Source organism: Myotis daubentonii, chromosome X, assembly GCF_963259705.1.
Source record: "Myotis daubentonii chromosome X, mMyoDau2.1, whole genome shotgun sequence".
Taxonomy (NCBI): domain Eukaryota; kingdom Metazoa; phylum Chordata; class Mammalia; order Chiroptera; family Vespertilionidae; genus Myotis; species Myotis daubentonii.
The window spans coordinates 41,758,545-41,785,009 of NC_081861.1; the positions used below are offsets into that span (position 1 = coordinate 41,758,545).

Here is a 26,465-nt window from a genome sequence, read left to right on the forward strand (position 1 = left end):
CAAGAATGGTTCAACATCCATGAATCAGTCAATGTGACACACCACATGAACAAAATGAAGATAAAAGTCATATGATCATCTCAATAGATGCAGAAAAAGCATTTGGCAAAATTAACATTCATTTATTATGAAAACTATCAAAGTGTGTATAGAGGGACTGTACCTCAACATAATAAAAGCTCTATATTATAAGACTGCAGCTAACTCATTCTCTGTGGTGAAAGGTGTCTTTTCTCTAAGATCAGTAATAAGACAACGATGCCCACTTTTTATAATTATTTTTAAAACAATATTTTTTATTGATTTGAGACAGAGAGAGGAAGGGGGGGGGAGAGAGAAAGAGAGAGAGAGAGAGAGAAAGATCGATAGACTGCCTCCTGCAAGGCCCCATACTGGGGATCAAGCCTGCAACCCGGGCATGTGCCCTGACTGGGAATCGAACCAGTGACTTCTTGGTGCAGGGATGATGCTCAACCAGTTGAGGATGCCCACTCTTGGCACTTTTATTCAACATAGTATTGGAGTCCTAGCCAAACCAATTAGGTAAGAAAAATAAATAAAAGGCATCCAATATGGAAGATATAAAACTGGCACTATTCATAGATAAAATATTATCTATAGAAAACCCTAAAGACTCCATAAAATATGCTAGTACTAGTAGCAATAATATCTCCATTAATAGGTGAATGCATAAATCAATTGTGAATATATATATATATATATATATATATATATATAGTGCATATATATTCCATTACATATAATATATACTTCATTATATAATTATAATTACATATATAATTTATATATATAAAAGTCTAAGTGACCATCACAACCAACAGATGACTGAACAAGCTGTGTGGGGCAACCGGGCCAGCAGGGGAGTCAGTGAGGGGCGACCAAAAGACTGAGCAGCAGGCTGCATGGGGCAACCAGGCCTGCGGGGGTGGGGGGGCAGTGAGGGGCGACCAGGCCAGCAGAGGGAGGCAGTGAGGGGTGACCAGGCTAGTGGGGGGGGCAGTTGGGGGAGACCAGGCCAGCATGGGTGGCAGTAAGGGGCAACCAGGCTGGCAGGGGGGCAGTTAGAGGCGACCAGGTTGGCGGAGGGGGGCAGTTGGGGGCAACCAAGCCGGCAGAGGGTACAGTAAGGGGTGACCAGGCCGGCAAGGTGGGCAGTTAGGGGTGACCAGGCCAGTGGGGGGGGGGCGGTTGAGGGCAATGAGGCTGGTGGGGGGGTCAGTTGAGGGTGGTAAGGCCAGCAGGGGGGGCAGTTAGGGGCGATCAGGCATGCAGGCAGGTGAGCAGTTAGGAGCCAGTGGTCCCAGATTGTGAGAGGGATGTCCAACTGCTGGTTTAGGCCTGATCCCCAGGATCGGAGGGGTCCCAGATTGGAGAGAGTGCAGGCTGGGCTGAGGCCCCCCCCCCCGTGCATGAATTTCACGCACTGGGCCTCTAGTTATATATAATAAAGATATAATTATATTTAATGGGATATTATTTGGCATTAGAAAAAATGAAATCTTGCCATTTGCAACAATATGGATGCGCTTTAAGGGCATTATGTTAAGTGAAATAAGTCATACAGAGAAAGAGAAATACTGTTTGTTCTCTTTTATATATGGGATCTTAAAAAAACTAAACAAAACAACAACAAAATAAGCTAATAAATGAAGAGATCAGATTGATGATTGCCTAAGGTAGTGGGGTGGGAAGTGGGAGAAATGAATGGAGGTGTCTAAAGGTAAAAAACAACAACAACAACAATTTAAAAAACCCAAGCAATAAAAGCAGGCATCATCCCTCTCCCCCCAAAACCAAACAAACATAATGTGATAGGCCTGACAGCATTCTAGTCTCTGATTCCAATCTATTCCTGAGCCTTGACTGTTTACCTATTTTGGTATTATCTACAGAAAGGGAATAAAATAGCAACACTATAATTTGTCAAGGCACATGACTGACCTTTTAACAGCTTTATAGAAATGTAAATAGCATACAATGAAGTGCACATATATAAAGTGTACAATTGGGCAAATATTGACATTCATATATACTTGTGAAACCATTACCACAAAAGTGATAATAAACATGCTCATCACCCCTAAATATTTTCTTGTACCTCTTTGCTATTTTTACTTGTTCTCACTCCCTGTTGTCATTCTCAGGCAATCAGTGACCTGCTTTCTATCACTATAGATTCATTTTTTATTTTCCATAATTTTATATAAATGGAATTATATACTATACTAGGGGCCCGATGCACGAAATTCGTGCACTGGGTGTGTGTGGGGGGAGTGTCCCTCAGCCCAGCCTGCCCCCCTCACATACTGGGAGCCCTCAGGCGTTGACCCCCATCACCCTCCAATCGCAGGATCGGCCCCTTGCCCAGGCCTAACGCCTCTGGCTGAGGTGTCTGGCTCGGGCAGCGGGGACCCGCCGCTGCAGCGGCCCCACGATCGTGGGCTTCGCTTTAGGCCCAGGCAAGGGACCCCTAGCTCCTGGGACTGCCAGCTTCGACCGTGCCCAGCTCCCATCGCTGGCTCCATCCCTACTTCCTGCTATCACTGGCCAGGGCGGAAAAGGCACCTGATTCTCCAATCATGGCTGGGGGGCAGGGCAAAGGCGGCCCCAGGGCCGCCTTTGCCCTGCCCCCCAGCTCTTAGCTCCCCCCCTGGGTTTCTGATCACTGTCAGTGGCAGGGGGCTTCTTCCTGCTTTCCCTTTTGCCTCCCTGCATTGTGCCTACATATGCAAATTAACCGCCATCTTGTTGGCAGTTAACTGCCAATCTTAGTTGGCAGTTAACTGCCAATCTTAGTTGGCAGTTAATTTGCATATAGCCCTGATTAGCCAATGAAAAGGGTATCGTCGTACGCCAATTACCATTTTTCTCTTTTATTAGTGTTGATCCCCCTTTTTGTGGGACATGTTTCACTTAGAATAATTATTTTAAGATTCATCCAGGTTGTTATGTGTATCATGTTGGTGGGGAGGCAGACAACAGTTATACACCATTTCTTGTAGAAGCCTTCCAGTGAGGACTTTTCATTGCAGATAATCTGTTTTGAGTCTTTGCTGCATACATACATTCCTTCCTGCCTGATCTCTCCCCTTAAATGTTACTCAGACATTTTCAGCAGGTCTAAAATGGACATGCCATCCCCTCCCCACACACCAAAAAACACAAACTCCTTCAAAGCCTGGTTGCTCTAATTTTTCCCAACTTAGTAAATGACATCTTTCCATCTAGTTGAGTGGATCTTCCTAGTTGCCTCTTCTCACTCTCACGCTTAAAACCAATCAGTGGTATCCCTTGCATTTAAATTCCAAACGCTTCACCATGGCCTTCATGACCCTACAGGATCTAGTCTTTGGCAGTATTTCCAAGTTCATCAAAGTCTTTTCTTCCTCTATACTCCCTAGCCTCCTTTCACTTTTCAAATGCATCAAGTGCTTTCCTTCTTCAAGCCTTTACCTATGATAATCTTTTTGTCTGAGTGAAAGAATGAGGGAGAGAGAGTTGGAGTTAGAGGGCTAAGAAGAGGTAAGTTAAAAGGAAAAAAATTGTTGCTGAAGACACAGAGAAAGGAGTCAATTGAGACAGAAATTGTAGACCCTTTGGGTAGTTAGGGTTTCTGCGAGTTCATAGTTCTCTGTGGAGTGGGGTCATTGGCTAGATCATCTAGGTAGAGATGGTAGCTTATCTTATAGCTTTATTTCTTATTAGTTAATTTATGTTGTATTGATTTCAGAGAGAGGAAAGGAGAGGGAGACATAGAAACATCAATGATAAGAGAGAATCATTGATCAGTTGCCTCCTGCATGCCCCCTACTGGGGGCTGAGCCCACAACCTGGGTATGTGCCCTGAATGGGAATAGAATCTTGACCTTCTGGTTCATGGGTTAACGCTCAATCACTGAGCCACACCAGTTGGACTATAGCTTTATTTTTAGAACCCTGTGCTTCCAGAGTGCCCAGGCAATTTTTGATTGCTAACCATCCAAATTTGAGCTCCTGTAAGTGCATAAGAGTTATGATGAAAAATCAGTTCTGAAAAGTTTTGACAGAAGAGGGCAGGGATAAAATCTTCTCAATGTCCCTCACACAAAATTGAGTTAGTGTAGTTTATAGCTGGAGTTATCCTTGATGTTAAAAAATCTTTACATGTCCTTTAGATCCTACCCTCCCTCTGACTTTTCAAACTTGATCTTGCCCCTCTTTGAAGCACAGTTAACAGCTTACTTACTCTAGCACTGCTTATCTGACTAAGGGACAGGAACATGTTGGTTTCTCCTCAGTTAGTAAGTGTGCATTTATTTATTTCTATATTGAAACACACCCCTACCATACACAAAAACACACATACACATGCATATATATTCTTGATAGTTGTCTAGAGTAGTTTTTGACCTTTTTCCTTATTCTTTTTCTTATTCCACTCTATAGAGTAATTGGCTAAGCAGACACCCTTTGGGCTCTCTGTAAATACTGGTTCCATTCAATAATGGTCCAGATGAGTCTTTCAAAGAAATGCAAATTGAATAGAGAGGCAAAATGATGTCCTTATACTTTTAAATTTGTTCCTTAATCAGTTAATGCAATAGAAATTCCTTGGTTTCACATTTATTTTGGCACCCAGAAGGCTTGCAAATGCTTCTTGATGGATTAGGCATCAGCCATTGCTTGCTGCTGCTGTGTGTGTGTGTGTGTGTGTGTGTGTGTGTGTGTGTGTGTACGCACATCTGCCTGTATGGTCTCTGTCTTGGTGAATTTCTATAAGTATATAGTTAAACTGGTGCTGTCAAACTGTTAGGGGGCATGGTAGACAGAATTGTAAGATGACCTCCAAGATTCTTGCCCTCTGGTGTATATGCCCTGAAAAGTCTCCTCCCTTTAAGTGTAATTCAGACCTGTGAATATGCTGAAAGATCACACTGATGTTTACGTTACATTATATGACAAAGGTAAAGAGATTATGAAGATATAATTAAAGTTCCTTCTGGAAGAGAGAGTTCTGCTGACCTTGAAGCAAATGGCCATGTTTATAAACTGGCTATGGAGAGGGGAAATCTCTAGAGCCTACAGATGTTGAAGGTCTCAATCCAGCAACTTTAAGGAACTGAATTCAGACAACAACCTGAATGAGCTTGAAGAGGACTCTGAGCTCTACATGTGAACACAGCCTGGCTGACCCCTTGATTGCAGCCTTGTGAGACCCTGAGCCAAGCATGTCAAACTCAAAGGCTAACATGGGCCAAATAAACAAGGTTTAAGATTATGTGGGCTGCAAAAAAACCAAAAGCTTCAATTTTCATAGAAACGTAGGTTTATTTTGATAGAGACATGCTGAATACAAAGGGCTGAAATAAGTGAGTCATCGTTAACATAAAATAATAGAATATTTTAATAAAAATTAATATTTTTTCTTGAACATTAACTTACCAGACACTGAATAACTGCACAAATTAGTAAGCACAACACAAATAAAGCTATTTTTCTTGTTATCCGAAAGCGAAATATTTCCTGTTGTGCACACCAAGCAAGTCAGTATAAGACTAATGACATGGCAATCGGCTGCTAAAATATTCGTTGCTAGTATTAGTGGAGAGAAATGGTGCACCTGTGTGTAAGGTAAGGGAAATGAATGCAACATGATTAATCAGTCATTAGCAAACATTGTAGTTCATTAATAATCTACACTAATAAAAGACAAAGATGCTAATTGACCATACCTTCACTACATCCACCAGCCAATCAGAGTGATTATATGCAAATTAACCTAACCAAGATGGCAGTTAATTTGTATATACCAGCTGGGAGTGAAGACAATGTAGAAGGAAGCCAAGCACTGCAGCAGGGGGCAAAGTAGAGGCGGTGGATACAGGAACGGAGCCAAGGCAGCGGAGGCGGGAGGCAGGAGGCAGGAGTGGAGCGGGGGTGCAGGCTGCGGGAGGATGTGGGAGGCGGTGGGAGGCGGGAGGGAGCCGAGGCAGCAGAGGCGGGAGCGAAGCCTTATTCTTGCAGGAATCTTCCTGCAATGGGCCTCTAGTTACATATAACAGGATACTGTAAAAATTAAGTTACAAAATTTTCATTAAAACGTTTCTTACATACCATTATATTGGCTGGGCCGCAAAAATATTCATTGTGGGCTACATGTGGCCCATGGGCCGCAAGTTTGACATACTTGTCCTGAGCAGTGTACCCAGCTCAGCCATGCCTGAACTAATGACATAAGGACACTGTGATAATAAATATCTGTGATTTTAGACCAGCCACCAAGTTTGTAGCAATTTGTTATGCAGGAATTAATAGTAACGAATACATAGATTGCTAAAGCTGATTTGTAAAATGTTTGCTATTATAATAGTTTGTTATAACTGTCATAACAAAGTACCACAGACTGGATTTGTTTAAACAACAATAAACAACAAACAGATATTTTCTCACAGTTCTCAGAGAGGCTATGTGCCCAAGATCAAGGTGTCAGCAGGTTTGGTTTCTTCTGAGGTCTCTTTCCTTGGCTTGCAGATGGCCACCTTCTTGCTGTATCCTCACATGGTCTTTCCTCTGTGTGAATGCTTGTATGTGTCCTAGTATCTTGTTATAAGGATAATAGTCATATTGGATTGGGGCCCAACCTAAAGACCTAATTTTAACTGAATTACCTCTTTAAAGATTTTATCTCCAAAGGAGTTTGTATTCTGAAGTTTTGTGGTTTGATATTTCAACTTATTAATTCAGCCCATAATAGCCATCATCCTTTTCTGTATTCTTTTCACCACTAATATTTTGTTTTGACTTGTTTTCTTATTCCCTGGACCTCTGTTACATCTCCCCATTCTTTAGATTTTTATTATACTATTCCAAATGCCTTTCCTATTTTTTTATATTTTGGCTATAGATAAACATATAAAATAATTACATTTCTAGCTTCTAGTGCAGTGGTTCTCAACCTGTGGGTCACGACCCCTTTGGGGGTCGATCGACCCTTTCACAGGGGTTGCCTAAGACCATCAGAAAACACATATTTTCGATGGTCTTAGGAACCGAGACACTGCTCCTCTATCCGTCTCCAAGCGGGTCTGCCCACATACGAGTACCCCGGTGTATTAAAGGGTTGCGGCATTAGGAAAGTTGAGAACCACTGTTCTAGTGGCTAGTCTGATATTAACAAAAACTTTGCTTTACATTTGTATATATTTTTTACAAGTTTACAAGGTACTTTCACATGCCTTATTTTACTTGAAACCCTGAAAAATACTGTGAAGCAGGTGTTCAAACGTTGATTCTGTGATCCCCCCCATCTTTGCTATGTACCTGAAGGGTTCTCTCATTGTGTGAGCAATCTCTTCTGGGGGCACACTTGTTTATCCCATTTTCCTGTCATTTCTGTTTGAGAAATTATTGTGGGAAAAAAAAACCCACTTGAACCTTTTAATGGCAGGAATGAAGCAATAACTTCGATATATATCAACTCACTTTGTATTTATTGATTTCTATCCTATGTGCCAGGCTTTTCATACATGCTGAAATTGCTTTAAACATCTATATCATAAAAGCCCTGTGGTTGTGACGCCATTATGGCATCACAACCAAAAGAGCAGCAGCTCTCATGGCGGGCGGGGCGGGGTGCCGGCAGCTTCCGCAGAGCATGCGAGGCATTGTGGGGTAGAGCACCGGCAGCGTCCGCAGAGTGCGAAAGGTGTCAGCAGCGTCCATGGAGCGTGCAAGGTGGAGTTGTGGGGCGGTGGACATGGCCCTGATATCAGGCTAGGCCTAGGGGACCCTACACACGCACGATTTAATCGTGCGCTGGGCCTTTACTATCTCCGTAATTAGATTGAAAACATGTTAACAGGTGTTTTAAAACTAATAGATGTCTTGTATATATAGTAGTCCCCCACCCATGATTTTGCTTTCTGAGATTTCAGTCATCCATAGACAACTGTGGTCTGCAAATATTAGATGGAAAATTTTGGAAATAAAGCATTCATAAGCTTTAAATTGTACGCCATTCCTTGTAGCGTGATGAAACTTTGAACCCTATAGATTCATCTTGTCCATGATGTGATCCATCCCTTAGTCCAGTGTCTCCATGATGTATATGCTACCTGCACATTAGTAACTTAGCTGTCTCTATTATCAGATTGTCATGGTACTGCAGTGCTTGACTCTTATTTTACTTAATAATGGCTCCAAAGCACAAGAGTAGTGATGCTGGCAATTTATATATGCTAAAGAGAAGCAATAATGTGCTTTCTTTAAGCGAAAAGTTTAAAGCTTTTGACTGAATAAGGACAGAAGAAAATTGTATGCTGAGGTCGCTAAGTTTTAAGGTAAGAACAAATCTTCTATCCATGAAATTGTGAAGAACAAAAAAGGAAATTTGTGCTAGTTTTGTTGTTGCATCTCAAACTGCAAAAGTTTTGGGTCACCCTGGCCTGTGTGTTTCAGTTGGTTGGATCTTTGTCCTATGAACTGAAAGGTCATGGGTTCGATTTCTGGTCAAGGCACATGCCTAGGATGTGCGTTAGTTTCCTGGCTGGCATATGTACGTGAGGCCAACCTATTGATTTTTCTCACATTGATGTTTCGCTCTCTCTCTTTCTTCCTCTCTCCTTTCCTCTTTAAAATCAATAAACATCCTTTGGTGAGGATTTAAAAAAAAAACTTTTGGCCATAGTGTCTAATGAGTGTTTAATTAAGATGGAAAAAGCAGTACATTTGTGGGTAAAAGACATGAACAGAAAATGTGTTCTGATTGACAGAAAATGTGTTGTACCAGAAAGCATTGAGCCTATAGGAAGACTTTTGCAAGGGAATCCTTTGAAACTAATGGGACCAAACCATTTATTGCAAGTAAAGGATGGTTACACAGATTCCGGAATAGGTTTGGATTGAAAAGTATAAAAATTATTGGAGAAAGAGACAACATTCATACAACTTTTATTAAATTTTTATCATTGTTTTATTTTGTCAGTTATTGTTGTTAATCTCTTACTGTGTCTAGTTTGTAAATTAAACTTTGTCATAGGTATCCTATATAATAAAGAGGTAATATGCATATTGACCATCATGCCCTCGCACAGGATGGCTGTGCCCATGTGGTCAAAGATGGCCATCCCCATGTGGTCACAAGATGGCCACCACAAGATGGCCAGAAGGGGAGGGCAGTTGGGGGCAATCGGGCCGGCAGGGGAGCAGTTAGTCGTCGATCAGGCTGGCAGGGGAGTGGTTAGGGGGTGAGCAGGCTGGCAGGCAGAAGTGGTTAGGGGCAATCAGGCAGGCAGGCAGGTGAGCGGTTGGGAGCCAGCAGTCCCAGATTGTGAGAGGGATGTCTGACTGCTGGTTTAGGCCTGATCCCCAGGATTGGGCCTAAATTTGCATTTGGACATCCAATGAGTGGTCCCAGATTGGAGAGGGTGCAGGCTGGGCTGAGGGATTACCCCCCGCCCCCCAGTGCACGAATTTCATGCACCAGGCCTCTAGTGTATCTATATATCTACTAGATGCCCAGTGCACAAATTTTTGTGCACTCGGGAGGGTCTCTCAGCCGGGCCTGTGCCTTCTCAGAGTCTGGGACCCCTCGGGGGATGACCACCTGCTGGCTTAGGCCCGCTCCCTAGGGGGATTGGGCCTAAGCTGGCAGTCAGACATCCTTCTGGGATCCCTCGGGGGATGTCCACTTGCCAGTGGGGAGCAGGCCTAAGCTGCAGTCGGACATCCTTAGCGCTGCTGAGGAGGCTGGAGAGGCTCCCACCACCACTGATGTACTGGCAGCTGTCAGCCTGGCTTGTGGCTGAGCAGAGCTCCCCCTGTGGGAGCACACTGACCACCAGGGGGCAGCTCCTGCATTGAGCGTCTGCCCCCTAGTGGTCAGTGTGTCATAGTGACCAGGGATTCCCAGTCTCTCTGCTGTTAGGGTCAATTTGCATATTATCCTTTTATTATATAGGATAGAACAGGGGTCCTCAAACTACGGCCCGCGGGCCACATGCAAATACAAATATTGTATTTGTTCCTGTTTTGTTTTTTTAATTCAAAATAAGATATGTGCAGTGTGCATAGCAATTTGTTCATAGTTTTTATTTAAACTATAGTCCGGCCTTCCAACGGTCTGAGGGACAGTGAACTGGCCCCCTGTTTAAAAAGTTTGAGTACCCCTCGAGAGAGTCCTGGTGCATGGGTGGCGGCCAGCTGGTTTGCCCTGAAAGGCGTCCCGGATCAGGGTGGGGGTCCCATTGGGGTGCCTGGGTGAGTGGCTGATGGCTGTTTGCAGGCTGGCCAAGCCCCCCAGCAGGGAGCCTTACCCCATGAGGGTGTGGCCAGCCTTGGTGAGGGGCTGATGGCTGTTTGCAGGCTGGCCACAGCCCCCAACCACCCAAGCTCCCAGTGGAGGCTGGCTGGAAGCAGGTATCTGGGATTTATTTAGCTTCTATAATTGAAACTTTGTTGCCTTTTGTGGATGCCACAGCAGGCGGGAAGCTTGGCTTCCTCCATCGCCGGAGCAACCAAGCCTCCTGCTTGCTCCAGCTCCATGGCTGCCGGCCGCCATCTTGGTTGGGTTAATTTGCATATAGTTGCTCTGATTGGCTGGTGGGCATGGCTTGGGTGCAGTGAAGGTATGGTCAATTAGCATGGTTCTCTTTTATTAGTATAGATAGTATACATAGGTTCAGTACTATCCATAGTTTCAGGGATCCACTTGGATTCTTATCTCGCGTGGATAAGGAGTCGGCTACTATAATGTAGGTATACAATAATTATTGAATAAGCATGGTGGAGTAGCCAATGAATTAATTTCTGTTAATGAAGATGAATTGTGTAAAATACACAAACAGATAAAAGATAACACAAATTCCATGTGCATTTGGAGTTCTTTCTTTTCTTTTCACCAGTTTGATAAAAACTAACATTGTGATCAGATTTTAGTTCTAGAAACTTTGTGAGTAGCTGATTATTTTCAAAGTTACCAGAAACGTACAACTAAAATTTCAGTGTATTGAATTTGAAATGCCAAGTCAGCAATGTTGAGATCTCAAATTCTGTATCCGTTTAATGGTAGGCAATGGGAGAAATATTAGGAAACATGAACTACAGTCCCCACACTCACTTTATCACTTCCTTAAAAAATGAAATAAAAGCAAACATTGAGTAAACTGATTGCTAAAAGCAAGCTCCCACTTAATTTTTCTATTCTGGAATTATAAGTAGAAAAGGAAAGGGAAGAGGTATAAGAAGGTGGTCCTAGGCTGTAACAGAACAAAAAGAAAGAAGATCTGAAAGGTGAAAAACAGGCGTGGCTGGGGGTTTTGTTGAGGACTAGGCTGACAAAACTGGGAGGAGAAAGCGAAGACTGAGATGAGCAGGTAGGATGCTGTAGAGTACTGTGGTTAAGGGCTTAAGCACTAGAATCACCCTGCTTTCTTATCCTGGGTCCTGCTCTGTCCCTTGCTAATTGTGTAACCTTGGACAACTTGTTTGACCTTTATGCCTCAATCTCGTCATTTGTAAAATAGAGATGATAATATCGTGGACCTTGGGGCATAGCTGTGAGTTAATAGTTCAGCGCTTGGATCATAGTAAATGCTCAGCAAAATGTTAAACTGCTGCTGTTTGTGGTTATTCTTCCTCTTTGTTAACTAACTCTTTGCCGGGCAGGGAGGGGAGAGATATGGCGTTCATTATACTTTAAGAGTGATGAACAATTGTCTGAGAGCCTGGGTCAGGATTATGTTGAGGTGCGTGCCCCACCGAGGGGAAGCACGCCCTATGCCAGCACCCTCCTTGACTATGAGGGACCCTGACGAGGGCTGGCAGGAGGCAAAGGCGGGCCTCCCCTTGGAGTGGTTAAGCAGGACTGCCCTCCCTGGACACTTGACAGTTTCACCTCTCCTGCCTCATGGGCACCAGAAGCCACGTGTTCTCCAACGTGAACTCCAGGGTTCTGGAGGCCTGAGGGCCACTTGGCAGTCACCCCCGCTCCGGGCCTATCCTCACCACGCACAGCTACTGCGGAGGAGTTCTGCTCCGACCCTCAGCATGCTCCTAGCCCCAGCTCCCTTGCCTCCCGCGCAGGCGCCGCTAGGGCCACCCCGCCGCCATGTTGCCCCCGCCCGCGAACCCTCCCCCTCCTCCTCCCCCCTCCCCTCTTCCCTCCTTAACCCAGCTCCCGCCCCCCTGCTCTCCCCACACCCCGGGTGAGGTCAGGCGGAGTCGCTGCCGCTGCAGCCACAGCAGTTCAGCTCCTATTCTGGGGAATCCTGGAACGGGGACTTTTGAAAATAACTGGAAAGGCTTTCGGGTTAGGGTCCGCGCTCTCCGACTGAGCGAGGACAGGGTGAAGGGACCGAGGTGAACAGGGGGTGCGGAGGGGCGGGGGACCGGTGCCTTGTAGCTGGAGGGAGCTCCTGCTGCGCCGCGCGACTTGCTCTTTGGCCCACGGAGCGCAGCAGCCGGCGGACTGGCGGCGGGACGCTGGGACGCGGCTAACGAGGTGAGGCAGGGTCTTGAAGTATCAGGGGCTCCTTCGGCCGCCTTCCCTCGTCCTAGACCCGGGGCGGCAAGCCGGGGAGCGGTAAGGAGTTGCGATCTGCACCAGGAGCAGACAGACAGGGATCCAGCATCGCTCTTTGCACTCTGCTCTTCTTTTTTCCTCGCGTCCCGGTGCGCGTCCTCATCCCTGTATCTTCTCATCCCTACCTCCCGGACTCGCTGCTTCGCCAGACGTCTGAATTCTTTTAGGAACCCAGAGCCCAGTTTTCCTTTTCTTCTTTATTATTCCTCCAAGACCTTCTTGTCCCGGCTTTGCTGTCGCTGCCCAGACAGTCTGTCCGCCTCCACCTCACTGTCTCTTGTCCTCTAACAGTTTCTGCTTTGTGCCTCCCAATCCATCCCTTCCTCCGAATCTCCTAACTTGGGAGGTTTCCCTGCTGGCTCCCGAGTTTGGAGCACTGTCCGTTTCCTTCAAGCTTTAACTCTGCTCTGAATGTCTTCATATCTGAATGTCTTGGCTTCTTTGGTTTAATCACAGTTGACGATTTTCTTGGAAGCTTAAGCTTACTGTTTACAGAAAATGATGGGAATGGTTCTCTAGTATATCAGCTAAGGAACTGATAAGTTTCTAGGTTTCAAAAACTTAGTCCAAGAGCCACATCCACTTGTGTGTGTGTATGTTTGGATGTAATCCTAACCCATGGCTCTAAATCTGATTCTTCCCCCACTGCTAAGAAGTTATGAGAGGAGAGAGACACTTCTGATGCCTGGCTTCATTTGTCTGTCTGCAAATGGGATGTTCATAGTTTTAATGCCGACAGAGGACTCCAGTGGTGTGGGATACACTCAAGTTAGCATAGTCTGGTCACTAAGCACATTGTATTGGAGCTGAGAGACTCTGGGGTTTAAAATTATCTATGTTGAGAGGGCACCTGCTTTTTTTTTTTTTTAAGAAGCCACAGTTTCTCCCATTAGATCTCATATTTGTATAAATCCCCAAGAAGCAGCATTTAAAAACCATATATTAACAAAGGGTCTACTTTTCTGTGGACTGGAGATTAATTTGCTTAAGTTGATTGCACACAGCTCCAGTTTTTCTCTCAGCAATATCACCTTCTCTCCATGTAGTTGCCCTGTTGGCTCTCACACTGAGGTTCATTTACTTGCTTCCATGCTCTAATTGGTGTGTGAAGAAAACTGAACAGAGAGGCTGAAAGTGGAGGCAGAGATAGTGAACCAGCACATGCTGACATTTGTGGTTATGTTTGCAGAAATGGCTATATCTAGTGCTCACATTTGAAAACTGAGAAAAATGCAATAATTAAGCAACATGCCATAATTTTACATTTAAAAATATTAGCTCCCTTAACTGCAGGTTCTTCTTAATATCTTTATACTTAACAGTGATAGAATTGTTTGCTTGGTATGTGACCAGGTGTTACCATCGACATAGTGTGCACTAATTGGCAGTAATCTCAGAAGAAACCAAGTTGTGAATGAAGATAACACCAAATTTCACTGTCCTGGTAACACTTCTTTTGGCAGTGAGATAATGAATGTAGTTTCTGTTGCAACACCAAATGATTCATTTTGAAAATAGATAAATAAGAGCCTCAAGGTTTTTAATCTGTATGTTATAAGCACACTTTGAAAAGTGTGCTGTGACTTTTTAGAGTTTCAAGGTGATGTTCTGAAAAAAGTGGTTTTTGCAAGAACAGTAAAAGCTATTGATTATCAATTTAGTTAGATGGTTTAGGGGGTGATTTTTAGTTTCTCCCATTAATTTGGTTAATTCCTCACTTCATTTTAGTTCTATTAAAAATGGTATATAGTAGGGACAGGGAATTTATACTAATAGGGCCATGCTTCAAAATCTGTACTTTTCTTGGCAACCCATTCTGAAAAGACATACAAACTTTCAAACTGTTTCAAGGAAAAGCATTTATATCTTTATTTTTCCCTTTTGTGATTATTATTGATACTAAGTCTAAGCTAAGATTGAACTGTTTATGATTGCAAGAGAAAAGGTGGGTGTGGGTTCATTATAATTATTTTGCTTTGAATCTTTTTAATATATCCCAATATGTGCAGTGTTTGATAACCCACCTGGTACAACTAGAGCAGTGGTTCTCAACCTTCCTAATGCCACGACCCTTTAATACAGTTCCTCATGTTGTGGTGACCCCCAACCATAAAATTATTTTCGTTGCTACTTCATAACTGTAATTTTGCTACTGTAAACAATATGTAATTATATATGTGTTTTCTGATGGTCTTAGGCAACCCCTGTGAAAGGGTCGTTCGACCCCCAAAGGGGTCGCGACCCACAGGTTGAGAACCGCTGACCTAGAGATTTTTTCAGACTGGATATTTCTGATGTTATTAAACAGAACTGCAGCTGGCTACTGAATTCTCTTCTTTTTTTATTTGTATTTTAAATTACTTTTCTTTATGTTGACTTACACTAGTGAAATGAGACAAACCAATTTTCAAATTGTTTGATTTTATTGGTGTTTAATAAATGACTACAACCTTATCAAAGCATTTTTTTCTTAAACCCATTGGTCAAAACCCATCTATTTTTATTGATGTGAAATAACACAGTAATTTGTCAGGCATCATCAGCTTTCAGAAAAGATAGAAAGAGCATGCAAAGAGGAACAGCCCTAGATAAAACATCTCAAAATTAGAAAAAGGAGGCTTTTCCAAGTTACTGACAGTCATAGCAATCAGCCTTTAAATATATCATTCATTTATTTAGTAACTTATTTTATAAGATCTTTGGAGAACCTTATATTTGCTAAGAACCCTGTATTAGGTACAATGATATACCTTACAAGGCATGATCCTTACTCTTGTAGAGTCTCACAGTGGTTATATTCCACCAAAGGATATAGATAATAAACAAGTAAATAAAAGAAGATCCTTATAGATCCAAGTAAGAATACTGAAAGAAATGAGTAGCAAAATGTGATATAGAGAACTGGGAAGGGCCTATTTAGCTATGGTGGTCAGAAAAGGCCTCTCAGTGAAGGTGACCTTTGAACAGATCTGAGAGAATGAGCCTATTTTATGAAGAGCAGAGAGAAGAATAAGAGCCAAGGCCTTGAGACAGAAAGACAAACTTCTGGTGTTTGAGGAACAGAAAGCAAGCCAGTAGGGCTGGAGCCTAGTGAACTGGGTGGGTGGGTGGGGGGATGGTTAAAGGTGTTAGAGGGCCTAGAAGGTGTCAGATAATAGATAATTCCAGGCTTGGCGATTCTGAGAAAGAATTTGGGTTTGATTCTCAGAACCATAGGAAGCCATTGAGGAATCCTTGTTAATTACTTTTCTGTGGAAGGTCACTGGCTGAAAAAATTAGTGAAAATAAAAATTTGTTTTGCAGAGGATAAATAGAATATCTACCCTACTCAGTTGTTTACATTAAGACCTGAGAACAAAAAAACTTTGATATGTATGCTAAATGCTAAATATATATGTAATTCTCTATTCTGTTTAGATAAGGGGATAGGGGAATGGTGACTCTTAAGTTGAGTATGTTAAAAAGCAGTTTACTTTCCACTGTCATACAGTCACTTGTGCCCTGAGGTAAGTTGTCACCAACTTTATTAAAAAAACAGATCATTCTTCAACCTAAAAATTTGTTTTTCAAAGAATGTATTATTTTCTCACATAAATATATCTTAGAAGGCTGGGAGTTTCATTTGCATATGAAGGAATAACAGGTTTTAGAAATGGCCTCTGAGAATTTAAAAGGAGTTTGCCGTTTTTCCTTTAGCTGTTGCCTTCTCTAATATTTTCAAATTGCCATAACTTTCTTATTTAGAGATTAGGGTTACTCTATTCCTTGATGCTTAAATGTATTTAGACTTGGAACTTATTTTATTGCCCTGAGCCCTTTCTTTTTGTAAGATTTATTTTTGTTGATTTTAGAGAGAGAGGAAGGGAGAGGGATAGAGAGATAGAAACATTGGTGAAAGAGAAACATCAACCAGTTGCCTCCTGCACACCTCCCACTGGGGGTGGAGCCTGCAACCAGGCCATATGCCCTGAACAGGAATGGAACTGGTGACCTTCTGACCACTGAGCCACACTTGCTGGGCCCTGAGTCATTTCTTGACAGCAATCCAGCTTTGAGGTCTTGTTGGCCCCAACTAGGAATGCAGATAGTCATTGACATTCTGTAGGGGTAAATCCTAATATTGTAGGGTAATAACCTGCAAAATAACCTTCAGCCACTCCTGTAGGGACTTGTTCTAACTCCTTAACCTAGCACTCAAGGACTATACATGATTTGACTCAGGCCTACTGTCCCACATGTCCTTATCCTCAACTGGTTTAAATGGATTTTGTCCAGTTTGGAACTTTTGTGTTAGCATTATTCTTGGCGTAGAGTAGGTGCATAGTAACTGCTTATTGAATAGATGCCATGCCATCATCCATTTGCAAAGCCCTCCCCTTTCCTTTCTTCACTGCAAATCCCAACAGTAGTCAAGGAACAGTTCAAATTCCAATCCTGTTACACCATCCTCTACTGACCTGATCCCTGAATGTGAATAACAGTCACACATTTGTCATGTGTATCATAATTACAGTAAGTCCTCAATTAACATCATCTATAGGTTCTACAACTTTAAGCAAAATGACCAAACCAACTTTATCATCAGCTAATTGATGTAAACATGAATTAAGTTCCTTCAGCATCTCATCAATGTTATAATGGAATGACTAACATTATTCAAGGACCTGCTATATATTAATTTGATGCCTGGGCCATTTTCCCAGTGGTCTCTGGCTCCATGAAGGCCACCTGGACTTTGTCTTGTTTGCTTATTCTTATATCCAGAGCACCTGGCTCATGGTATGCCCTCTATAAATAATTGTTAAATAATGAATAAATGCTGCCTTGTGTTGTCCCTCCTATTATTGTTTTGGATCCTTAAATTGTTTAACTTTTCACATGTTTGGTGGTGTTCTCAGGCATTTCTGAGAGAGGTGATAGAACATAGCTGTTAAGAGAACAATTCTGGAACTAGAATTCCTGGGATTCAGTTCTGGCTAGGAGACTTACTAGCTGTAGGATACTGAGTGAGTTAGTTAACCTCTCTGTAAAATAGGAATAATAGAACTTACCTCTTAGGATACTTATAAAGATTGAGTTAGTTAGGTCTACAATCTGTAGTTTTCAATTTTTCAATTTCACAGATTCTGAAAGCTTATAAAATTTTCATTTAGTAAGTTAGGAGCCAAAACTCAGTTGTGACAATATCTGACTTGAACTGACATGAAGATATTTATAGTCCTTACTAGAGGCCCGGTGCACGAAATTCATGCACTGGGGGGGGGGATCCCTCAGCCCAGCCTGCCCTGCTCTCACAGCCCAGGAGCCCTCAGGGAATGTCCTACTGACAGCTTAGGCCCACTACTCTGCAGGAGGCAACTGGGCTGATCAGGGGAAGGCGCCACTCCCATCACCCTGCTGCTGCTGCCACTGCCAGCTGCCGCAGCTGCCTAGGTATTTTCATCAACATGAACTCCAGTCCCTTCACCATGAAAAACTGACAACTTTCTTTAGGCATTTTCAAGATGTCTCTTTCATAGGATATGACATTTCTTTCTTTTTTTATCCTCACATGAGGGTATTATTCCCATTGATTTTTAAACAGTGTGGAAGAGAGAGAAAAAGACAGAAACATCAATGTGAGAGGCACACTTCGATTGGTTGGCTCCTGCATGAGCCCTGACCTGGGTCCCGGCCAGGGAGGAGCCTGCAACCTAGGTACATGCCCCTGATCAGAATCGAACCCGGCCCCCCTGTGGGTTTGTGCCTCAGCGCCTGCCCCAGCAGCCCAGTGCTGTGGCCTCGGGTCTGGGGCTGGGGCTGGTGCTGGGGGCTGGCCCCCCTGCGGATTTGTGTTTCCGCTCCAGCCCCAGCAGCCCAGCTCCACAGCCGCGAGGCTGGGGCTGGGGGTAGGCCCCCCTGCGGATTCTCTCCGACTCTGGGGCTGGGCGCGGGGCACCCTGTCTGTTGTTCTCTCAGGCTCTGGGCCCGGGCCAGGCCCCTGCTCCTGAGCTGGTCATGACCGTATGGCATCCCGGCCTAACTTGCATATTACCTCTTTATATGTATAGACTCTGCTTAATTTTAAGCTTTATTTGTTTTTTTTTTTCTATAGAATTTATAATACTAGTATGTTTGTGGGGCAGTGCCTCAGGCCCTGCTGGAGTATTACGTAATATGTATGCAGGTTATTGACTATATGAAAGTCTGGACTTTTCTGAATTTGGAAACACACCTGGCACCAGTAAGTTGAAGCTGTTGGTAGTGATTAGGGAGGTAAATATACTATTTTATCCTTTCCAATACCTTGCTCATATGGGTTACCATGTAAATACATACTAATTTATTCATGTAACAACTCTTGTTAGAGTGCTGGCCATATGAACATCCTATATAATAAAAGGGTAATATGCAAATCTACCAAAGGGCAGAATGACTGGTCACTATGACGTGCACTGACCACCAGGGGGCAGACACTCGATGCAGGAGCTGCCCCCTGGTGGTCAGTGTGCTCCCACAGGGAGAGTGCCGCTCAGCCAGAAGCCCTGAGTCAGCAAGCACAATAATGGTGGCGGGCCTCTCCCGCCTCCGCAGCAGCGCTAAGGACATCCTAAGCCTTCAGTTAGACATCCCCTGAGGGCTCCTGGACTGCGAGAGGGCACAGGCCGAGCTGAGGGACCCCCTCCCCCCGGGTGCATGAATGTTGTGCACAGAGCCTCTAATTTTATCATAGGAAAACAGATATGGCTGGGTCATGTGACTGAGATGAGCAGAGACCCAGGTCTTTCAATACTCTTTCATTTAGTACCATTAAAAGTATTTATTTTTGTTTTTCTTTGGTATTTAAACCAAGAAATGCTTTTTTAGCATGAGTCTTTTGGGGGTTGGGGTGGTAGGATTTAGTTAAAAATTTATTTAATATTATTAGACACTTATTCTTTGCAGTTGCTAAACATTTATTAAACTTCTCGTGTGTATAGAAAAAAAAATGAGGCATGGTTCCTGGCCTTAAGTAGTTCCAGCATGATGCATGGTTACACTGGGATGTGGGTGCCCATTACAATTCTTTATTTTCCACTGTAAGGTTGAAATCATTAATATTTAAAAAGTACAGAGGAAAACACAGGAAACAATTGAAAACTTTCCTTAGTCTCTACTATGTGGAATTGGTTTTTAATCACCCTACCCCCAGCCTCCTGCAATATTATCCCTATATGACATTCTGGCAGCCTTTCCTTTTCAACTAAACTAAGCAAAATATGGTTTCTATTTTCCCTTATCAATATTTATAAATCATAATTAGTATATTTTCTATGTCCTTTTTCTTTTGTGGCTTTGGGAATAATTATATGTCTCATAGATTTTTCTGGAATGTCCTTGCAGTTGAAAACTAGTCTTTGAAACAATTTTACCAATACATTCAACAAGTATTTATTAAGTGCCTATTATATTCCAGGTATTGCACTGATTTAACCAAATTGAATCTCTGTCCAGTGCTCTTTCCCTCAAACTGGAGCACACTGGGTGTACTGGGTGAGCAGGGTGGTGACATGATAGTGTGCCCCAGAAGCTGCAACATAAAACAGTTTGTGTTTTCTTGAAGCAACTCTCTTACACAAAGATTTAAGAGAATGCCTACTGGTAGCTAATTGAAAATATTTAATAATATTTATACAAATTCAGATTCAGGCATACCTCAGAGATATTCCAGGTTTGGTTCCAGACCACTGCAATAAAGTGAATATTGCAATGAAGTGAGTCACACAAATTTTTTATTTACCCAGTGCATATAAAAGTTATGTTTACAATATACTGTAGTCTATTAAGTGTGTAATACCATTATGTCTAAAAAATGTACATACCTTAATTAAAAATACTTTATTTCTAAAAAATGCTTGTTGGAAAAATGGCACCAATACTAGTAGACTCGCTCGATGAAATGTTGCTACAAACCTTCACTTTGGTAAAAAAAAAAAAAGCAATATTTGTGAAGAGCAGTAAAGCAAAGTGCAATAAGACAACGTGTGCCTATACATTATGCTGTAGAATGCAATAATATGAAAATTTGAGGTAAAACCCATTCTTCAGAAAAAGTCTCTGCTTACAAGAGCAGCTGTGGTAACTCTGGTGTTACCCTTTGAAAAGCACTGAGGCCACACTGTGCTGCCTTGAGTGTGTCACTTTAGTCAAATACTCATATAATTTCATAGCCTTAAGTTCATCGGATGACTTATCGAAAAGGTGATAGACATTAATTTTTTTCTCCCTGTGTGGCCTAATTTCTATTAGTACAAGGGAACACTCTAGTTGCTTGTAATTATCTAAACCTTAAAATTTGTTGAGCGCTAATAGAGTTCCTAATGTTTGTGGATAATAGCCGAGACAAGAGGGACTGACAAGGGACTAATAATCTTCTGAAGAGAGCTTGTTAGAATACAATGACCATGAACTTAAAGCATCACAATTGATGGGGTCAAGGCTTTGCCCCGTTCTATACACATTTGCCTGTGCGACAGATTAAAGTTAACTTTTAGTTACTTAAAAGCTGCTTTTGTTTATAGCACATTCATTATACAAATTGCTTTGTTAATTGCTGGCCACTGAAATAATAGTAGAGGAAAATTGTCAAGGTTTGTTTGCTTTAAAGCTGATAAAATGTTTCTAGAATTTGAGATGGTTTGTAAAAGTTCAAGCAGCACATTGAAAGAATGCATGTTACAAAGCAATGATTTCATTTTCTCCAAATGATAAAGATGAAGAGAAAGTCCAGTGACAAAAGGGGATCAAAGTAAATGGAGTAAGTAAAAACTGAATCTTTAACTGATTTTTATTATTTATGCCCCATTTTCATTGTTGCGTTTCATTCCAGACACACTTCACAGGGCCTGAGATTATTGTATTGTTATGTTACTACACCAAACTCATAAGGATATGGGTGTATGGGCTGATTAAGAGATGGTCTTTATATTCTACTGGAGGCCCGGTGCACAAAAATTTGTGCACTCGGGGGGAGGAAGGGGTTCCTCAGCCCGGCCTGTGCCCTCTTGCAGTCTGGGACCCCTTGGGAGATAACGACCTGCTGGTTTAGGCCTGCTCCCGGGTGGCAGAGGGCAGGCCCAATCCCTAGGTGCAGCCCCTGGTCGGGCTGAGAGCAGGTCCGATTGGGGAGTTGGGGCGCCGCCCCTGTCATGCACAGAGCAGGCCGGATTGGGAGGTTGCGATGCCACCCTCAGTCACGCTCAGGGTAGGGCCCAATGGGGGGTTGGGGCACCGCCCCCTGTCACACTCAAGGCAGAGTTGATGGGGAGGTTGCAGCCAATCTGGGTTGGGGCGCTGCCCCCGTCACTCACAGAGCAGGGCCCATCAGGGGGGTTGGGGCTCCGGACCCTGTCAGGCACAGAGCAGGGCCCATCAGGGGGTTGGGGAGCTCCCCCCGTCATGCACAGAGCAGGGCTGATCAGGGGGTTGGGGCGCCGCCCTCTATCACCCACAGAGCAGGGCTGATCAGGTGGTTGGGGCGCCGCCACTGTCACACTCAGGGCAGGGCCGATGGGGAGGTTATGGCTCTACCCTGTGACACACAGAGCAGGGCCCTTGAGGGGGGGGTGCGGTTGGGGCGCCGCACCCAGTCACACACAGCGCAGGGCCGATCAGGGGGTTGGGGAGCTCCCCCATATCAGGCACAGAGCAGGGCTGATCAGGGGGTTGGGGTGCCTTCCCCTGTCATGAACAGAGCAGGGCGGATAGGGAGCTTGTGGCCCCGCCCCTGTCACACAGAGAGCCGCAGGGCGATCAGGGGGTTTGGGCGCTGCACCCTGTCACACTGATCCCGGTGCCCCGAGGCCTCTCAGCTCCGCTGATCCTGGTGCTGGCAGGCCTTGCGGCTCCGCTGATCCTGGTGCTGGGAGGCATATTACCCTTTTACTATATAGGATAGAGGCCTGGTACATGGGTAGGGGCCAGCTGGTTTGCCCTGAAGGGTGTCCTGGATCAGGGTGGGGGTCCCCACTGGGGTCCCTGGCCAGACTGGGTGAGGGGATGATGGCTGTTTGCAGCTGGGCACACACCCTTCAGGGTGGGGGTCCCCACTGGGGTTCATGGCCAGCCTGGGTGAGGGGATGATGGATGTTTGCAGCTGGTCACACACCATTCAGGATGGGGGTCCCCACTGGGGTGCCTGGCCAGGCTGGGTGAGGGGCTGAGGGCTGTTTTCAGACTGACAGGTGACTGAAGCTCCCAACTGCTCCTTTTTTTTTCTTTTTTTTTTTATTCTGGGCCAGCTTTAGCTCTGGCTCCAGCTCTGAGGCCTCTGCTGCTCGAAGCAGGTATCTGGTTTGTTTGAGTTCTATAATCGAAACACTGTATCAACTCCAGCTCTGAGATTCCGGCGGGCAAAAAACAGGTTTCTGGGGTTTTGTTTAGCTTCTATATTTGCAACAATGTTTCAAACTGCAAGCTCAGAGGCCGGCAAGGCAGGCAGGGAAGGTTGGTTTCCTCCGTCGCTGAAGCAAGGAAGCCTCATGTTCGCTTCAAGCTGCCTGGCTGCCGGCCGCCATCTTGGCTGGCAGTTAATTTGCATATCTCGCTGATTAGCCCATGGGAAGGGTAGCGGACGTATGCCAATTACCATGTTTCTCTTTTATTATATAGGACTAGAGGCCTGGTGCACAAAAATTCGTGCACTTGGGGGGAAGAGGGGGTCCCTCAGCCCGGCCTGTGCCCTCTCGCAGTCTGGGACCCCTCGGGAGATAACGACCTGCTGGCTTAGGCCTGCTTCTGGGTGGCAGAGGGCAGGCCCAGTCCCTAGCTGCAGCCCCTGGTCGGCTCAGAGCAGGGCTGATTGGGGAGTTGCGGCGCCGCCCCCTGTCATGCACAGAGCAGGGCGGATTGGGAGGTTGTGATGCCACCCTCAGTCATGCTCAGGGTAGGGCTGTTTGGGGGGTTGGGACACAACCCCCTGTCACACTCAAGGCAGGGTCGATGGGGTGGTTGCGGCACCACCCCCTGTCATGCACAGACCAGGGCCGATCAGGGGGTTGGGGTGCTGCCCCCTGTCACGCACAGAGCAGGGCCCATCAGGGGGGTTGGGACTCTGTACCCTGTCACACAGAGAGCAGGGTCAATCACGGGGTTGGGGAGCTCCCCCCTGTCATGCACAGAGCAGGGCCAATCAGGGGGTTGAGGAGCTCCCCCCTGTCACTCACAGAGTAGGGCCGATAGGGAAGTTGGGGCACCACCCCCTGTCACACTCAGGGCAGGGCAGATCAGGGGGTTGGGGCGCTGCCCTCTATCACCCACAGAGCAGGGCCGATCAGGGGGTTGGGGCACCTCCACTGTCACACTCAGGGCAGGGCCAATGGGGAGGTTATGGCTCTACCTCATCACACACAGAGCAGGGCCCGTGGGGGGGGGGGAGAGGTTGGGGCACCACCCTCTATCACCCACAGAGCAGGGCCGATCAGGTGGTTGGGGCACCGCCACTCTCACACTCAGGGCAGGGCCGATGGGGAGGTTATGGCTCTATCCCGTCACACACAGAGCGGGGCCCGTGGGGGGTGGGTTGGGGCGCCATACCCTGTCACACACAGAGCAGGGCCGATCAGGGGGTTGAGGCACTGCACCCTGTCACACACAGAGCCGCAGGGCGATCAGGTGGTTGGGGAGCTCCCCCCTATCAGGCACAGAGCAGGGCTGATCAGGGGGTTGGGGCGTCTTCCCCTGTCAGGAACAGAGCAGGGTGGATAGGGAGGTTGTGGCCCCGCCCCCTGTCACACAGAGAGCCGCAGGGCGATCAGGGGGTTTGGGCGCTGCACCCTGTCACGCTGATCCTGGTGCTGGCAGGCCTTGCGGCTCTGCTGATCCCGGTGCTGGGAGGCATATTACCCTTTTACTATATAGGCTAGAGGCCTGGTGCATGGGTGGGGCTGGCTGGTTTGCCCTGAAGGGTGTCCTGGATCAGGGTGGGGGTCCCCACTGGGGTGCCTGGCCAGACTGGGTGAGGGGATGATGGCTGTTTGCAGCTGGTCACACACCCTTCAGGGTGGGGGTCCCCACTGGGGTGCCTGGCTAGTCTGGGTGAGGGGCTGAGGGCTGTTTTCAGGCCGACTGAACCTCCCAACTGCTCCTTTTTTTCTTTCTTTCTTTTTTTTTTCTGGGCCAGCTTTAGCTCTGGCTCCAGCTCTGAGGCCTCTGCTGCTGAAAGAAGGTATCTGGTTTGCTTAGGTTCTATAATCGTAACAATGTTTCAACTCCAGCTCTGAGATCCCGGCGGGCTGAAAGCAGGTTTCTGGGGTTTTGTTTAGCTTCTATATTTGTTACAATGTTTCTTATACTGCAAGCTCAGAGGCCGGCAAGGCAGGCGGGGAACGTTGCAGTCCTCTGTCCCTGAAGCAAGTAAGCCTCATGTTAGTTTCAAGCTGTCTGGCTGCGGGCCGCCATCTTGGCTGGCAGTTAATTTGCATATCTCGCTGATTAGCCAATGGGAAGGGTAGCGGTCGTACACTAATTACCATGTTTCTCTTTTTTTTAAAAAAATATATTTTATTGATTTTTTATAGAGAGGAAGGGAGAGAGATAGAGAGTTAGAAACATCGATGAGAGAGAAACATCGATCAGCTGCCTCCTGCACATCTCCTACTGGGGATATGCCTGCAACCCAGGTCCATGCCCTCGACCGGAATCGAACCTGGAGCCTTTCAGTCCGCAGGCTGACGCTCTATCCTCTGAGCCAAACCGGTTTCGGCCATGTTTCTCTTTTATTAGATAGGATGTGTGAAGTGCTTTTATAGTCTATTCAGTAAAAGGGGATAAGAGAGTTGTAGAGTTTTGCTTCTTGCTTCCACTTTATAAAAATAGCTATACATTTCTAAAGAACACTTTAACAAAATTTTCTTTTTCAGTTTTGAAGATTTCTCAGTGGTAAGGCAGTAAAATTTAATGGCTAGTCCTTGGATCCTGGAATCATAGTCTTGGGTTCAAATTTCTCTTTGCCTCTTGTTGGCACTGTGATTTTGGGCAACTGTTTTCACTTCTCTGAACCTTGTTTGCCTCCTCTGCAAACTATCTCATCTGATGATTTTAAGGATTAAATGAATTAATGCTTATAAAGTGCTAAGCACAGTTCAACCTACATGATATAGTTATTCTTATTATCGACTCTATGAGTATAGATTTATGGTTTAATTAGTTAAAACTTGGGACACACAATAGGAGTTTATTTGTGAACCAGAAGTGAGGCGAAATGTGTCTCTCTTTTATTTATATAACCTGAATCCTAGCTAGAATGCTATTCAACATTTTTATTTTTTTATTTTTCGATCACAGTTTACATTCAGTACAATTCTGTTTCATATGTACAGCATAGAGGTTAGACAATCATGTACTTTACAGAGCTATCCCTCCAATATTTCAAATACCATCTGATCCCATACATAGTCATAATGATATTATTGACTATATGGAGTGCTATATTTTGAACATGTATCTCTTAAATGGTGAGTAGACTGTTTAGAAGTAATACTAGTTTACTGACAGACAATAAAGTTTATTGTAAATGCTTGGCTTATTACTTATTCAAAGTGGCATCTCATTGAATACAAGGAAAACATCAATTTTAATATGATTGGTGAGTATATATTTAAATATGATACTATTTAACTTAATTGGATTAAAATTTGAATGTTCCTTTTTGAATGGAAAGGGGGAATGCAGGAAAATATACACAAACAACAATTTTGCCTTTTCAACATGAAAACTTTTGGTGTTCTGATAATGAAAGAGGTCATACATTTTCCTGATTTATCTTCGTTCTAGACTTCAAGTCCCCAAAGAAGGAAATATTGAGACATTTATAATAGTTCAGCCACTGAGAAGAGAGATAATATTTGAATAATTTCTTCTATAGATT

General features: G+C 44.6%; 1 protein-coding gene across 9 annotated transcripts in view; it reads left to right on the forward strand.

The window, feature by feature from the left end:
- KLHL13 (kelch like family member 13) overlaps positions 1-26,465 on the forward strand; it is a 462,679-nt gene that overhangs the window by 260,512 nt on the left and 175,702 nt on the right. For 3 of the 9 annotated variants that reach the window (XM_059679898.1, XM_059679902.1, XM_059679903.1), the window contains exon 1: positions 12,209-12,499. The exons of the other annotated variants lie outside the window; for them this stretch is intronic. The gene's annotated coding sequence lies outside the window, so the exon portion shown is untranslated. Of the gene's footprint in view, positions 1-12,208; positions 12,500-26,465 lie in introns of those variants that run through there. 9 annotated transcript variants of the gene reach the window in all.